This window comes from Myotis davidii, unplaced genomic scaffold (assembly GCF_000327345.1).
Source record: "Myotis davidii unplaced genomic scaffold, ASM32734v1 scaffold898, whole genome shotgun sequence".
In the NCBI taxonomy this organism is placed as follows: Eukaryota; Metazoa; Chordata; class Mammalia; order Chiroptera; family Vespertilionidae; genus Myotis; species Myotis davidii.
In genome coordinates, this window is record NW_006289504.1 from 631,241 (window position 1) to 641,073 (window position 9,833).

Here is a 9,833-nt window from a genome sequence, read left to right on the forward strand (position 1 = left end):
CTCTCTAAAAATCAGTGGAAAAAATATCCTCGGGGGAAGATTAACAAACAAACAAAAAAATCCGTGTACAGTTCAAGTTATTTTTTAAATTCTAATTATGCTAAATGTCCATCCACAGATGACTGGATAAGGAAGAGGTGGTACATGTACACAATGGAATACTACTCAGCCAGAGAAAGATGGAAGAAACACTGCCATCTGTGACAACATGCATGGCTCAGGAGAGTCCCGTGCTAAGTGAAACAAAGAAGACAAAAAAGGACAAGAAATCTCCCTTGGATCACGCACTCAGGGAAAGCCAGCTACCATGCAGCCTGTGGAGAGGCCCAAGTGAGTGAGCTTAGAAGCACAGCAACAAACACGGCCTCCATGGCTCAGTGGTTGAGTGTCAACCTATCAATTCCTGGTCAAGGCACATGCCTGGGTTGCAGGCTCAATCCCCAGTAGGGGGCGTGCAGGAGGCAGCCAATCAATGATTTTCTCTCATCATTGATGTTTCTCTCTCTCTCTCTCTCCCCCCACCTCCCTCTGAAATGAAATAAAGTAAATTCTTTCTAAAAAAAAAAACTGATATACAGATAACTGAATGGAGGTTACCAGAGGGGACCACCTCCCTCTGAAATGAAATAAAATAAATTCTTTCTAAAAAATAAAAAATCAACAAATTCATAGATACAGATAACTGAATGGAGGTTACCAGAGGGGAAGGGGGTGGGGAGGATGAAGAGAGCAAAGGGGGTCAAATATATGGTAACAGAAGGAGGCTAGACTTTGGGTGAGGAGGACACAATGCAATATACAGATGTTGTATTATAAAGCTATATACCTGAAATTTATATAATGTCATTAACCAATGTTACCCAAATATATTTAAATGTTTAAAAATCCTAATTGTGACATCTACATAGCAACACGGAAAGTTACTTGTAGCGTTAAGTTAAAAAAAAAATGAATACAAAGTGTTGTCATGTCAGACTATGATTATAACAATGTAAAACTAAGTCTGCATTTGAGCCAAGATAAAAAGAAAGAGAAAAATAATTATACAGGGTGGTAGGATTACTGGTGGGTTATTTTTTCAAAAGATTTTTTTGTGCAGATAAACTGCTTTTGTAACTTTTAAATGGGAAAATAAAGACAAAACACTCAGAACCGCAGGGAAGCAGGTGGCGTGGGGGAGGTAAACCTGTTACCACCCCGGGGGACCAACAGGTTTGCAGGTTTGCGTTCTTGCCCCCCACCCCCCAACCTCCGAACAAAATACACCTGCCTGCTTAAGAGTTCACAGGAAATAAAAACCACTCCCATTGGAAAGCCGCCTGGTTATGGCGGATAATGATAAAGTGAATTGTCTATACTGAAATGGGGTGGCAGGTAGCTTGCTGAATGTCTGTGCCTGGACTGGGAAGTATTGGAACCCATAACCAGGGGCAAGATACTGGGCATCAGGGAAAGCACTTGGCATCCCAATACCAAGGAAACACCTGTATGATGTTCGCTTTATAAGCTTATCCCGCCCCCAACCCCCACCCCCTTTTTGTTTTTTACTATCTAGGAAAAAAGACTGAGGAGGAAGGCAGAGAGACGGGTCTCTTTAAGGAGCTGGGAAGAGCATGTGGGGAGGAGGGGTAGTTGGCGGTGTGCAGGGAAATAGCAGGGAGCCTCCTATTGTCTCACTCTTGAAGCAGAGAAGTGTTACATCAGAAGAAAGCAATGCTCTCCACACAGAGAAATCTCAGCAACCGGCTCAAAGCAGCCGGAGGTGAGGTAAGGTGCCGTTTGCTAGGAGAATCAGAGCGAGTAAAGGATGTGGCAGCTCACCATCAGCAGCAGGAAAAACATTTATAAACTCTGAATTTTAAATACCAAAGCTGATGCTTTTATTATTTTTTTAATATATATTTTTTATTGATTTCAGAGAGGAAGAGAGAGATAGAAACATCAATGATGAGAGGGAATCATTGATTGGCTGCCTCCTGCTTGTAGGACTGAGCCCACAACCCAGGCATGTGCCCTTGACCGGCATCGAACCTGGGGCCTTTCGGTCCACAGGCCGATGCTCTATCCACTGAGCCAAACTGGCTACGCCAGTGGTTGGCAAACTCATTAGTCAACAGAGCCAAATATCAACAGTACAGCGATTGAAATTTCTTTTGAGAGCCAAATTTTTTAAACTTAAACTATCTAGGTAGGTACATTGTTATTCACTTAATGAGGGTCCTCCTAAGGCTTAGGAAGAGCCACACTCAAGGGGCCAAAGAGCCGCATGTGGCTCGCGAACCAGTTTGCCGACCGCGGGGCTAGGGCAACGCTGATGCTTTTAAAAACCTAAGATCCAGTCCTGATTTCTGTTTTGCCCTCATAAGGAAAACTCAAAACACTAGTCATCGATAACAGTGATGGGACTCACTGTGTACCTCAGTATTTGTATTTCTTTAAGCCTTGCTGTAAACTATCATACTGTTTGTAAGTAGAAAACAGAAATCAATCAAATATACCCTGGCCCTAGCCGGTTTTGCTCAGTGGATAGAGCATCAGCCTGCAGACTGAAGGGTCCCAGGATCAATTCCGGTCAAAGGCATGTACCTTGGTTGCAGGCACATCCCCGTAAGAGGTGTGCAGGAGGCAGCCACACACACACACACACACACATATATATATTTAAATCTACCCTGTTATAAAAGCAGAGAGAGAAAATACCAAAAAAAAAGTCTATCAATAAAATTAGAAAAATTTAAATGAAAATAATGAGAAACCACTTTTGGCTCACCAAATTGACCAAGGTTACCAGATGTTCCGCCGACCCACAGGGCTTTTCATTTCCCAGGATTCAACCTCAGTAGAGAATTGTTGTGGCTTAAAACAGTAATATTTATTTCTTATAAAACACTTGTACAGCACTCTCAGCACTTTTTTTTTTTTAATTCTCACTGAGGATATGGTGGTGTTTTTTTTGTTTGTTTTGCTTTTTATTTTGGAGGGAGAAAGGAGAAAGAGAAACATCAATCGGAGACCCCAACTGGGGATCAAATCCATAACCTAGCTATGGGCCCTGATCGGAAATCAAATCCACAACCTTCTGGCATATGGAACGACACTCCAACCAACTGAGGCACCCAGCCAGGGCTCCTGCACTAATTTTACGTCAACGTGTTTCATGCCTTAACTTAGGTTTATCATGTGACACATACATCCATGTTGACAGTCGCAGAGAGACCTCATTTTTAAGTAAAAAATGTCTTATTGAAACCCCCCCCCAAAAAAAACATAGCAAGTTAATAATGCATACTTAAGACCCACGAATTCCACTTCCAGAAACTTATCCTAAGGAAGTTGATATGCACATGGCAAAGATGATTATACAGGACTAGAGGCCCAGTGCATGAAATTCGTGCACTGGGCGGGTGCGGGGAGTCCCTCAGCCTGGCCTGCGCCCTCTTGCAGTCCAGGAGCCCTCGGGGATGTCCGACTAAGCCCACAGTCAGACATCCTCAGCGCTGCCACGGAGTCAGGAGAGGCTCCCACCACTCCCACTGTGCTTGCCAGCCGTGAGCCCAGCTTCTGGCTGAGTGGTGCTCCCCCTGTGGGAGCGCACTGACCACCAGGGGGCAGCTCCTGCATTGAGCGTCTGCCCCCTGGTGGTCAGCACATATCATAGCGACCAGTAGTTTCGCCATTAGGTCCATTTGCATATTAGCCTTTTATTATGTAGGATTATTTATAACACAATTATTTTATAATCAGCCCAGACTGTTTCCTGATGACACCATGTTACATGTCTCATCACAAAAGGCCCAGAACACATTGGCATCACCAAAAGGACACTGGAAACAACATGAAACCTGTGATCCTGCCTCATTCAAAACTTCGCAGGGCCCGGGCCTGAGTGTGCTGTGTAGTTTGCAGCCCCCACAACGTGAGAAAGACACACCAGTGCAGGAAGAGGGTCTGGGAAATGCTGAGGCTATAACGTAGATGAAGAGCTTTCTGACGAGAGCCTCAAAAAACAGAACTCTATTTTATTCTGCAGAAATGAAGATTTAGGGGACGGGGGAGCATTACCTGAAGCACAGGTTTGTTCATCAAACCTCAAAATACTAGAGAGAAGAGGGCAGCATCTTGAAGTTTGAAATAAAAGATGCAGACAAAAGCCCTCACCGGTTTGGCTCAGTGGACAGAGCGTCGGCCTGTGGACTGAAGGGTCACAGGTTCGATTCCAGTCAAGGGCATGTACCTGGGTTGCGGGCACATCCCCAGTCGGAGGTGTGCAGGAGGCAGCTGATCGATGTTTCTAACTCTCTATCCCTCTCCCTTCCTTTCTGTAAAAAAATCAATAAAATATATATTTTTTAAAAAGATGCAGACAAAAGACAACCGGATCCATTAGTCAGAAAACATATGGAAGTTGTTGCAGATAAATGATATAAATGTGAAAATGTCCACACTTATTCAAATTTAGAAATAAAAATAATAAAAGGCTCTTAAGAAATAAGAACAAGAAATGTCACTACGTCGATGAGCTTTCTTTCCCTTAGTATTGAAGCTTTTGAAGTTTAAATAACATTAAACTTGGTTGTCTTTTTTTTCTTTTTCTTAGCAATATTAAGTTCGGCAACAGTGGATTAATAAACTTTCAGTAACTGGACATGAAGGAGGGCACCCTGAAAGCATTAAGGAAAATCTGATCTGTACTGAGAATGTTTACTGAGACAAGGAGGCAAACAGCTTGCCACAGATTTACACTGGGAACGCGAGAGCCGAGTGATGAAGGGGCCCTGGGCTACGAGACAACACGAGTAAGGTTCCTTGAACTGCCGACTGTTTGTTGGCTCAGGACTAGAAGAAAGGACCCGTGTACGTGTGTTTTAGGACCTGCGGGTGAACTCTTTACCCTGCTCCCCCAGCTGAATATGGCTTACATATATGTATATCATCTGGGTGCAATGGTTAAGGATTTTAAAATGGGTAAATGAGCCCGGCCCGTGTGGCTCAGTGGTTGAGCATCAACCTATGAACCAGGAGGTCACAGTTCAATTCCCAATCAGGGCACATGCCTGGGTGTGGGCTCGATCCCCAGTGTGAGGACATGCAGGAGGCAACCGATCCATGATTCTCTCTCATCATTGATGTTTCTCTCTCTCCCTCTCCCTTCCTCTCTCTGAAATCAATGAAATATATACATATTAAAAAGCGGGTAAATGAGAAGTTGCCATCAGCTTTGCATTTTAGAAGAAGAAACATAGCAGGGGCAAGAGACCAAAGAATGACTCAAGTGTGAGAGACAGACAGAAAGAAAGAGATGGGGTGAGGGAGAGGGACAGAGAGAGAGGGAGGGAGGGAGGGAGGCAGGGAGGGAAGGAGAGAAATTACTTAGCAGAAGCTGGGACCGGAAGAAAGTGCGTGAGGTGGCTGCCAGGTGGAGGCGCTTCTTCCAGGAGTGGAAACTGGCGAGGCGAAGAGACCGAGTGAGCAGGCACGAGGTCAGCGCCGCTCCTGTGACCTGCAGGGGCTTCTGTTTGGACTGTGGCTGAACACGGACCACAGAGAGACACTGCATCCGTGGGTGGGAGAGGAGGGAGAAACTTTAGCTGGACCAAAGGACATGGGGGGAAAATGGTCCCATATTCCTCCCGGGTCCACTCCTAAGGCCTCTCCAAACCCCTGCTGATGCCCCTGCCCTGGTGCCCTTCACCTTCACCCAGTGGCAGCTTCTCCTCTCCCCCTCCAGGCCCTTCCACCCCAACCAAAAATCCCACGTCCCAAGAACAGAGTGATCCTGCGAGCACTCTGAGACTCACAGGATGCTGGAGTTGCAGGGGCCTCAGGAGGTATCTGGTCCGGTGGCTCTCGGACACCCGTCTGGGGAGCTGCTGCACCGACTGCAAAAGAAGAACACGTGACTGAAACACCATCCCAGCTCCCAGCTCCCAGCTGGAAATTCTGACTCAGTAGGTCTGGGATGGACCCCTGCATTTTTTTTTTAATTATTGATTTCAGAGAGGAAGGAGAGGGAGAGAGAGATAAAAACATCAATGATGAGAGAGAATCATTGATCGGCTGCCTCCTGCACGCCCCACACTGGGGACCAAGCCTGCAACCCGGGGCATGTGCCCTGACCAGGAATTGAACCATGACTTCCTGGTTCATAGGTTGACACTCAACCACTGGGCCACGCCAGACCAGCGATGCCTGCATTTTTTAAGCTTCCCAGCTGATCACAGTGCACTGGTCTAGTCTACCTCTGCATCTTACACACGGAGAACTGGGGCTCAGAAATGGAGGGTCACCCATCAAACCTTTACCAGGTGCCAAGACCAACGCCTAGCACTGAGGACAAGAGGGAAGGCCCATACCCTGTTCTCCACTCCCCACCAGCCTGCTGGGAACAACCGGAGCCACACATCTGCGGAGCCAGGAAGGCTCCCCAGGGGCACAGGCATCCCACAGGATAGAAGGAGGGACCTCTACCCGCCCAGCACAAGCCACCTCACCCTCCCTTGTGCTTGCTTCACTTATTCCTCCTCACGGCATGGTTTTCTATCTTTACTGCAGTTATTTCAGTAAAACGTTCTGCCGTCTGCTATTTCATAAGTCCATCCACGGGCCCTCACTAAATTATTAATTAGTATCCCTGGGATTCTAGGCGTGGAGTTCTACTCAGATAGGCATCCAAACCTACTATGTTCAAAATCTAACCCTCGAAGCCCTAACCGGTTTGGCTCAATGGATAGAGCGTCGGCCTGTGGACTCAAGGGTCCCAAGTTCGATTCTGGTCAAGGGCATATACCTTGGTTGCGGGCACATCCCCAGTAGGGGGTGTGCAGGATGCAGCTGATCGATGCTTCTCTCTCATCGATGTTTCTAACTCTCTATCCCTCTCCCTTCCTCTCTGTAAAAAATCAATAAAATATATATTTTTAAAAAAGAAAAATCTAACCCTCGAGTTCCTCCCAGGATTCCTCATTTCAGAAAGTGACAACTTCCTCCTTCCCGTGGCTTAGGCTAAAACCTTGACATCCTTGAGTTCTCTCTCCTCCGGACCCGTCATCTGATCCACACACAAACCCTCTGAAACCGCCTCAAATTATCCAAACCAGCCCTTTCTAATGAGCTCTGCCACCACCTTCTCTCCCCTGGGTCCCCGACAGCCTGCGGACTGACCCCCTGACCCCCAGCTCTGCCTCCTCTCTTCATGCTCCACAAAGCAGCCAGAGCGCTGCCTTTCCACTCCCATCGGGCCATGTTCTTCCCGTCCTCAAACCCTTCCAACCCTTCCCCCGTGTCACACAGGTACACCCAGCCTGTACCCCGGCCCGAGGGTGATCTAACGGCCCTCAGGTCCCTCTGTCACCCCGTCCGCTCCAGGTGTGCACAGGCCCCTGCTGCTCCCCAGGCACGTGGGCACCTGCTCAGAGCCCCTGCACTTAATACTCCCTCTGCTTGGGAAGTCCTTCCCCGCAGGCCTCACGGGCTCACTCCTCGCTCCCTCAGGTCTTTACTCAGACATCACCAGGCCTTATGGTCTTCTGACCACTGTACATAGACACCCCCCCCCCCCAGCCCACCATCAGCCTCCGCCCCTTTAATCCGCCTTATTTTTCTTCACGGCACTTACCATCGCCGGACCTGTTATATGCAGGGTGGGCAGAAGCTGAATTACCGTTGTTTGTACGGAAAAAGATGTGCAGGTTACAAATATTACCATAGCTTTCTAACTCAAAAGAATCTCACAGTGCACTGAGGTACATTCTCATAAGTGCTCAAACAAGTAATACAATAACGAACACATCGTAATACAAGGATAAACTCTGCGTTTCACGGACTCACCACTGTAAACCTACTTTTGCCCCTGTCCCCTGTAATTGCTCATTGCGTCGTCTGTTTAGAGCTCCCATGTGTTCACTGGAAGGGAACCCACCAGGAGGAAGGGACAGTGACTGGACAGGTTCATCTGCCCAGAACTAAGCTTGTTCAAGGACAGTCACGGAGTCCTGAGCAGGTTCATCACCAGTCGGGCAGCTGGCAAATGTGCAGTGTTATTTGTGTTTAGCCTTTAAAATGTTGCTATAAATAAAGAGACCTTGAGTCGTGATGGGGCTTGCCAGCGGGAAGGGGGCTACCTGAGGAGCACTGCCTGTGAATGCTGGGCTCCTGCAGGCCGATGACGGTCAATACTGTAATGGTGGAAAGTGCCTGCTGGCCACCGTCCCACAATAAGGCCGTGTGTCTGGAGGATGGGATCTGTGTGGCGCCGGAGGAGACAGAGGGCTGGCTCTGAGAGCCGCAGGGAGAAGAGGGCATGGGTTGGTCTTGAGTCTTAAGAGAAGGGGATACAGCTCTGTGAATATACTAAACACCACGGAATGGTACGTGCTAAATGACTGAATTATATGCCATGTGAATTATCTCTCAATAGAGCAATTATATTTTAAAATAGATAAAAAGGAAGAAAAGGGGATAGGACCGTACAGCTGACTGAGCTGCTGCAAGTGGAAACTAGGGTACAGGCAACAAAGTTTAAATAGAGCGGAGAAGCCCTAGCCCAGTGGTTCTCAACCTTCCTCATGCCGCAACCCTGTAATACAGTTCCTCATGTGGTGGTGACCCCCAACCATAAAATGATTTTCATTGCTACTTCATAACTGTAATTTTGCTACTGTTATGCACCGCAATGTAAATATCTGATATGCAAGATGTATTTTCATTGTTACAGACTGAACATAATTAAAGCATAGTGATTAATCACAAAAACAATATGTAATTATATATGTGTTTTCCGATGATCTTAGGCGACCCCTGTGAAAGGGACATTCGACTCCAAAGGAATCGCGACCCACAGGTTGAGAACCGCTGCCCTAGCCGGTATGGCTCAGTGGATAGAGCATCACCTGCAGACTGAAGTGTCCCAGGTTCAATTCCACTCAAGGGCACATGCCCGGGTTGCGGGCTCAATCCCCAGTATGGGGCGCGCAGAAGGCAGCCAATCGATGATTCTCTCTCATCATTGATGTTTCTATCTCTCTCTCCCTCATCCTTCCTCTCTGAAATTAATATATATTTTTTAAAAAGACATTACTTTAAAAATAAATAAGTAAATAGAGCTGAAAACGGAGAGATAGACCGACATGCTATAACCGGTGCCTCCGTCACCTTTCATTACCGGGGAACAGATCTCAGCACTCACTGGGCACCGAACTTTGTTAGAGGGAACAAGACCCAGAGCCTGAGACAAAAAGGGGACAGGACACCTCTTATTCCCAAACCATCCTGAGGCACCTCTCCCACTGAGCTCTGTAAAAGCATCATCTCTTAGTGTGGGGAGTCCTGAATTTAAGCAAGAAACCAGTAGCCTCGGACCTGCTGGGAACCAAGCCTCCACTCCCTGACCAAAGGGCCCAGCAAAGAGAAAGCGGCTGTGCCACGGGGTCACTCGTCCCCAGCTGTCACCCAGGTGTCTGGTGCCGCCCAGTGGGCCACCAGCCTCATCACCATAGGGCAGTGATGGTGAACCTATGACATGCGTGTCAGAGGTGACACGGGAACTCATTTTTTTGGTTGATTTTTCCTTGTTAAATGGCATTTAAATATATAAAATAAATATCAAAAATATAAATCTTTGTTTTACTATGGTTGCAAAGATCAAAAAATTTCTATATGTGACATGGCACCAGAGCTAAGTTAGAGTTTTTCAAAATGCTGACACGCCGAGCTCAAAAGGTTTGCCATCACTGCTATAGGTGAACTACACTCCCAGATTCCAAAATCGAAGGTTTGAGGGGACACGCGGAACATGCTATTAGTCCTGGGTATCTCTGTGGTTCCCGTAGATGACT

The 9,833-nt window shown here is 47.1% G+C and overlaps 1 protein-coding gene across 1 annotated transcript in view; it reads right to left on the reverse strand.

Annotated features, from left to right (window-relative positions):
• Window positions 1-9,833, reverse strand: part of ZNF592 (zinc finger protein 592) — a 36,248-nt gene that overhangs the window by 23,793 nt on the left and 2,622 nt on the right. Inside the window, exon 2 of the mRNA XM_006761984.2 lies at window positions 5,799-5,879. The gene's annotated coding sequence lies outside the window, so the exon portion shown is untranslated. The remainder of the gene's footprint in view (window positions 1-5,798; window positions 5,880-9,833) is intronic.